Source organism: Hesperophylax consimilis, chromosome 12 (genome assembly GCF_061612785.1).
Source record: "Hesperophylax consimilis isolate HC1 chromosome 12, BYU_Hcon_1.0, whole genome shotgun sequence".
Taxonomy (NCBI): Eukaryota; Metazoa; Arthropoda; class Insecta; order Trichoptera; family Limnephilidae; genus Hesperophylax; species Hesperophylax consimilis.
Window position 1 is genome coordinate 15,724,841 of NC_142847.1, and position 6,841 is coordinate 15,731,681.

Consider the following 6,841-nt stretch of genomic DNA (forward strand, 5'->3'; position numbering starts at 1 on the left):
GCATGACAAACGGAGTCTAGAAACGTTCGATTTCAAGCACAAAACTGTTTTTTATTTATTTTGTAAATAATTTTATAAGAAAGCAAAGGAGTTAATCAAGTGAAACTGTCTCAGATAATCTTAGCTATAATACTGTATTTTTTAAAAGTAGTTTTCATATACATTGTACATTCATATACATGTACATTGAAAAAATAGTTTATATAGTAGTTTACATTTATATTTTTTATTGAGTAATTTATTTTTTTATTTGTATTCTACTCAAGCGAAACGATAGGAAACCCTCAATTTATCTAAAACATATTTTTTGGTATTCATAATGTACACCAATTCGTGTTAAAGATTAATCAAAATAGTGATTTAGCATTAAGCTTTGCTTTAAATAGTCACAACATTTCAGTATTTCCCTAGGGAAAAATACATGTTAGGATAAAGGGAAAATTCACAACTAAGTAAATTTTCAAATATTCTGGGGAATTCAGAAAACGTTGAAATTCACCATAAACAAACTCATTCTGAAATCTAGGGGAATTTTGATCTGAAATCTAGGTAAAAAAAATGGTCATGCCATCACTGAATCCCGTCATGCTGTGGGTGGTTTATTTATGGTCATGCTCATCGACCGCGAGCCGATCTGTTGCGTACATTCACACACGGATCGGCTCGTGACGGACAGCGGATAGATGGACCGAGCCGATCTGGCGAATCCATGTGTGAATTCTGCGCATAAGCATTCGCTTGTCTGCACTTGTCAAACTAAGGTACCGTAATATTAATAGTAAATGGTCTCAGTACGGGTAAGCCACCCAGTGAGGCCAACATTACTAAATTGGGTAAATATTTACCTACGACTACCGTTTTTACTACTACAAAAAATTGCCCCTTTAATAACGCCTGCTCGCGTCCCCTTTAGAGTTATATCCCAGTTTTCAAGTAGTTTGTGGGCTACGCTAGGTTTGTATAGACTGGTTTGTGATTTAATTCTACCTAATCCAACCTAACCTAACATGTACGGAATATTTTCTCAAACGGTAGTCGTAGGTAAATAATTACCCTAAATTGTACTAAGAAATGTAAGATATTGTACCAAAAATAAAGTAAAGTTTATTTGTTTAATTTGTGTTCTTTCACAAATTTCTCATTGAAAATAATATACAGTATACTTGCGGCATGTTCCAGAGTGGAAGTTATTCTCAGTATCACCTTGGTGTAAGACCACCATTCAGAAGGTGGGGAAGAGGAAGGTGAGGAAGTATCTGGCTATTCAAATCTGGTCACTAAACACGGCAAAAAGCCAATTCAAGGATCTCTTTAATGTTAGTACCTATATTTATTTATTTTTTATAATATTGATTACATTTTATGCTTTTGACTGCCCAACTAGGAAGGATTCCCGTTTTAGGACAGTCAATTAACATTATATATATAATTACAAAATTATATACAAATTGTCTTAATAATAACATATTATATTTAAGCAATAATTATTAGCCTGAAACACTATATAAATTGGAAAAATCTTCCGAGAAAAAATACATGCCGCCGACGGGAATTGTACCCGTCGTCTTCCGATATTTTTTAAAGTGAAAAAAATCATAAGCAATAATCGTTGAATGAAATATACCAGTACATACTGAATATTTTTTAATAAGCCGACGTAGCGCAATTGGTAGAGCACCTGACCGGCAATCAGAAGGTTGATAAAAAGACTGACCACAAAATTGGTCGATTATTTCAAAGGCCAAGATTTGTTCTACCAAAAATGCATGATTTTGCATTACTTCGTAGTGCATCGCGGTTTGTGGAGAAATGAGTAAATAAATGCAGGGCCCTCACCCAAACGGCGCATGGCGCGAGTCAAATTTTGACGCCTCTTGTGATCACTGTAATCAATAATATTCCTGATCATTTGTATTTTTGTATGGAGACGTTTTTGTGAAAAATAATCTCAAGTGCGATATGTTAGGAATGTTAGGTATTATCAGGACCTTGGCGCCGTGACAATTCGGCGTCCGGAGTGGGCTGATCCGAATAGCGCCCGCTTAAGGCAGGCCCTGAATAAATGTAAAAATTGACAAATAATGGTGTTATTATTTTTAAACTCAATATTATTTTATAACTCAAATTACAAAATTGTAATCAAAGCTCAACTACCCCGTGTCGCCCCAGGTTCCCCTTCCTGATTTGCAGCTTTAAATTTGGGGCTGTCAAATTTGTGAATCGCTCCGGAACGAAAATTGTTTTCGATTTTTTTACGTAAAAAACATTTTTTTTTACTTTTACAACTTTTATAACCTGACAACAATTTTAAATCTCGTACTACCAGGGCCGGCCCCACGCAGGTGCAATTGGAGCAATCCGGTCCGGGCGCCGAATTTCCAAGGCGCTGATAATACCTAACACATAACAACCCTAATACATCACCCGTGAGATTATTTTTCGTAAAACCGGCGCTACATAAAAATACAAATCATCCGAATATTATTGATTACAGTGATCACCTAGGCGTCAACTGGTTGTGATAAGGGGAGCAAAAATATTACTCAGCCGTTTGGCTCACGGCCGCCTGCCTGCTACAATTACAGAAAGCGAAAATGTTGCTTGTGTCGTGATAGGATGCTTAGCCAGCCTAGGAATTGAACTTACAACACCTGGGTGGGAAGCAAACGCGATGCCAACTCAGCCACTGACCGGTCGACAGTTTCAATAAAGTAGAACACCTGACGTAGATTTTCAAAGCATTCAAATAAGGGACATTAAATCAAATTACCTAAAATTTCTAGCTTTAACCCCAGAAATATTATTTAGTGCTAGCACTAGCAGAACGCATAGGCCTAAAAACTCTGGATGGAGCAATTCGAGAACAATTTGAACAATGGGCTGAGAGGGGAGATGTATAGAAAATGCCAAAATCGTCTTTTTTAATGACGGATCCCAATCCTTGTCTCATCAAATACCCCAAAAAAAATCATTACCCGTTATAACTGCATTCAACACAAAAATAAAATATTGATAGTTCATTATGCACCTCTTTGCATACAAATAAATTCAAAAGTTAGTCATACAAGATGGCTGCTAGGCAATTTCTCCTCACCCAAGATTTGACTTCAATGCCATTCATACAAAATCGCACTTATACTCTGTCCAGGGCTTCTTAGGTCCATGGCAGAATGCAATGTTCATGACTAAGTAGTAAGTAGGTAGATACCACTGAATAGTGACTCCTGACCTTTTTTTGCGCGCCACAGTTTGGGTACCTTTGATCTAAAACATGTGCATATTTTAATATACAGTGGCTGTTGAAGTGTGCTACTTATAATTCTCTGTTTTTTAGGTAAGTAACGAAATGGGAGCGAACTCATCGCTCAGGGAGCGGAAACACGACATGCAATAGCCATCCCAAGCTACGGTGTGAGCTACCGTGCTTAGGCTAAATAATAATAATTATAATATTGGACAATTTTTATAGCGCCACTTTTGTGAGAGGCGCTTTACAGTTGATGCAGGTATTACAAAAAATATAAATATTACCAAAATAAAGTGAAGTTAAGTAAAGTAAAATGAAGAACAGGAACAGGTGACATGAAGACAGAAGATGGAGACTCTGCAGCAAGAATCCTAGGTGGTGAAGAGGCTGGACCAGCTGCTGCAGCGAGAGAGACTACCGCGTCCACCAACAGTGCCAGCACGAGGTTCGTCATCCGTTCAGGTATGTGTCTGCTGCTAATAAAGCGCTGACATGTGTCTGCTGCTATTAAAGCGCTGACACAATATCCTCACATAGATAACAGACCTTGGCAGCACCGCTTTGACGTTCGACGAAGATAGAAAAATGGAGACTCTGCAGCAAGAATCCTCGGTGGTGAAGAAACTGGACCAGCTGCTGCAGGGAGATAGTCCTCCGCGTCCACCAACCCTGGGGAACAGTGTCACGAAGGTGCCTGCGAGAAACAGGGTCGCATCTCGTATTATTTTAACCTTACCCCAGCACTCGGGGCTCTGCTGGAGTCGACCTTCTATATCCCTAGATAATTGTGGGACGAAAATTGGACCATTCGAAAACTCCCTCTTCCAGGGAACCAAGGAGGAGTGGACTCCTCCGTCGCGTGGCCTACAGGGAACCAAGAAGGAGTGGAGAGGAGAGACAAAACCCTCTTCCATCGTGGGGCCTTTAGGGAACCAAGGAGTGGAGAGGAGAGACGAAGGCCTCTTCCTTCGTGGGGCCTTCAGGGAACCAAGGGGGAGTGGACTCCTCCATCGTAAGGCCTACAGGGAACCAAGGAGGAGTGGAGAGGAGAGCTGAGACCACCCCCATGAACTCTTCTCTTGTGGGGCCTTCAGGAAACCAAAGGGGATTGGAGAGGAGAGATGAGGCTCTCTTCCCTTGTGGGGCCTTCAGGGAACCAAGGGGTATTGGAGAAGAGATATGAGACCTGGGCAGACACATTGTGGAACTAGAAGACACAGCCACTATCCAATGACAACCCTGGTGAACTTTATAAAAGGGACCGGGCGACTGTTAAAGGATTAAGGTAAAATGGGAGATAGTGCAATGGGCCTATAGCCTAAGTGCTTACGGGAACTATATGTAAACCATCTCCGCCCTTTAAGTTTTATTTTATTTTATTAGGTTTTACGCTCAGCCGAACTTTTACATGCATTTTAAAACAGAATATATCAAGTGAGCTATCAAAAATTATTAAAAAAAAATCATATAAAAGAACAATAAAAAAACTAGCGAATTTAAAATAATATTAGTAAACATAAAATATTATAGAGACTAGCACAATACTACATAATATAAGACAAATCACTAAAACTACATAACCAAATCACAGACGACCTGAAAGACATCGCGGATATGGAAAGGCAAAGAAGAGCGTTACGTTAGAGCAGGTATGCTGTCAAGGCGTTTTCACTTTTGCAGTACAAACGTGAAAAAGATACTTTTCAACCATAGACATATGAATATTAGTAGACCTGCCCTAAGTGATTAAAAGCGTATTATCCCCACTCCCCATACCGGTTCCATTGGAGCCGGCTGTGCTCGCGTATGGCCTCAAGTGAAATTTGAAAACGTGACGTCATCATTCTTGTGCGAACTATGGTCGAGGCATCATCGGTTCATTTTACGAAATAACACGGCAAAATGTTGACTTGTACTATGAAAACTTGTAAAAATAGATGTGAAAAAGAGAATAAACCCAATTGTCGTATTACATTCCATATATAAGCATTATTTTAAGCATATTCACATAGTATAATATGAATCAGTTGTTACTATCACATCGAGAAACGTCTGGACGCGAAACACAAAGCTGGTTGGTTGCTGGGAAGAAAATTATGAACATTTATAAAAGTGTCTTAACTAAATACTTAAACGAAATATTCGACTCTGAAAATAGAACCGATTTTTTTTGCCGAATTTGTACTTCGCAAATTTGTTCATAACGTGGCGAGTAATTTGCGCTCCCATGTAAAAATGTCTATTCATTCAAAAGCAGATTTTACTTTTAAGAAGTAAATGGTGATATTATAATGCGAGATGCCTATTTACTGTCAGATTGATTTATTGACGAATCACAGTCAGCTTCACTCCCTTCGTTCTTCAACAGTTGATTTTACCCCTCGCCATTATCTTCTCGTCTATTAATTCCTATGTCTGTGTTTTCAACGCATTTTGCACTTCGCTGTACACGTCAGAACTGTGGGTGGATTACACTGCATCCTAATGTCATAAGCTAAAAGTCAGTTACAATAATGCTTATCGCCAACTATTCCGCCTACCGAGATACTGGAGCACCACGGAAATGTTCCTAGAGAGGGACGAGTACACTCTTTCAGAGCGCTTCTCCGCCATCACATAGGAATCAAGTAACAAAATCATCACTGCCATGGTTGCCTGGATAGAGTTCCCTCTGATGGCCCTCTGGAGACGGGAGATGTCGAAATATCCTCCATAAACGGCTGTTTACACTAATTTTTTTGTTTATATTTTATCTTTTTTCACTTAAATTCCGCTTTTGGTGCCTATCGGAATCACCAATGTATTATTATTATTAATTATGTATATTATTTCAAATATGGAATGTATTGCATTGCACTACCCCTGCATACATTCTGGAATAAATTCTTATTATTATTATTAAATCTACTCTAATTTGTAGGAATAATAAATAATAAATAAGTAACGAAATCTGGAGATATTTATTTTTCAGTCAGCAATGTCCCCTCAGTGAATAATAAGATTAAACTAATGTTTAAGACAAGATTTTTCTATGCATAGCACAAAGAGTAACAATTATTTTTAAAAGCAATAATTATTAGCCTGAAACACTCATCCACATTGAAAAATCTCCTGATAAAAGATACATGACGCCAACGGGACTTGAACCCGTGTCCTTTCGATTGCCGGTCGACAGCTCTGACCACTGAGCTATGGCGGCTTATCTCTTATCCGCGAAATAATTACTCCGTTCAAGCCGCCATAGCTCAGTGGTCAGAGCTGTCGACCGGCAATCGAAAGGACACGGGTTCAAGTCCCGTTGGCGTCATGTATCTTTTATCAGGAAATTTTTCAATGTGGATGAGTGTTTCAGGCTAATAATTATTGTTTGTAAAAATAATTGTTACTTACTTACTAAATTTTAAACAGGATTTTGAGTTATTGTGTGGTTAGTAAAAAATATATTTGATAGTTTTGCAGCTTTGGACAGAATTTTTGCTTTATTGTTAAGACGGTTCAGGGGGCCTCTGTATCTTTCGGGTTAACAAACCAGTGCGTTCGTGGTTTAACCTTTCCTTGCCGGTGCTGTCAGATGATTGAACATCTTAATAAATA

At 38.7% G+C, this 6,841-nt stretch overlaps 2 non-coding genes across 2 annotated transcripts; one reads left to right on the forward strand and one right to left on the reverse strand.

Annotated features, from left to right (window-relative positions):
* Window positions 1–6,373: 6,373 nt before the first annotated feature.
* On the reverse strand, window positions 6,374–6,446 carry TRNAA-GGC (transfer RNA alanine (anticodon GGC)). Its single transcript has one exon. It is a non-coding gene; the product is annotated as a tRNA-Ala (tRNA).
* Window positions 6,447–6,481: 35 nt separating this feature from the next.
* On the forward strand, window positions 6,482–6,554 carry TRNAA-GGC (transfer RNA alanine (anticodon GGC)). The gene has a single exon. It is a non-coding gene; the product is annotated as a tRNA-Ala (tRNA).
* The last annotated feature ends 287 nt before the right edge of the window (window positions 6,555–6,841 follow it).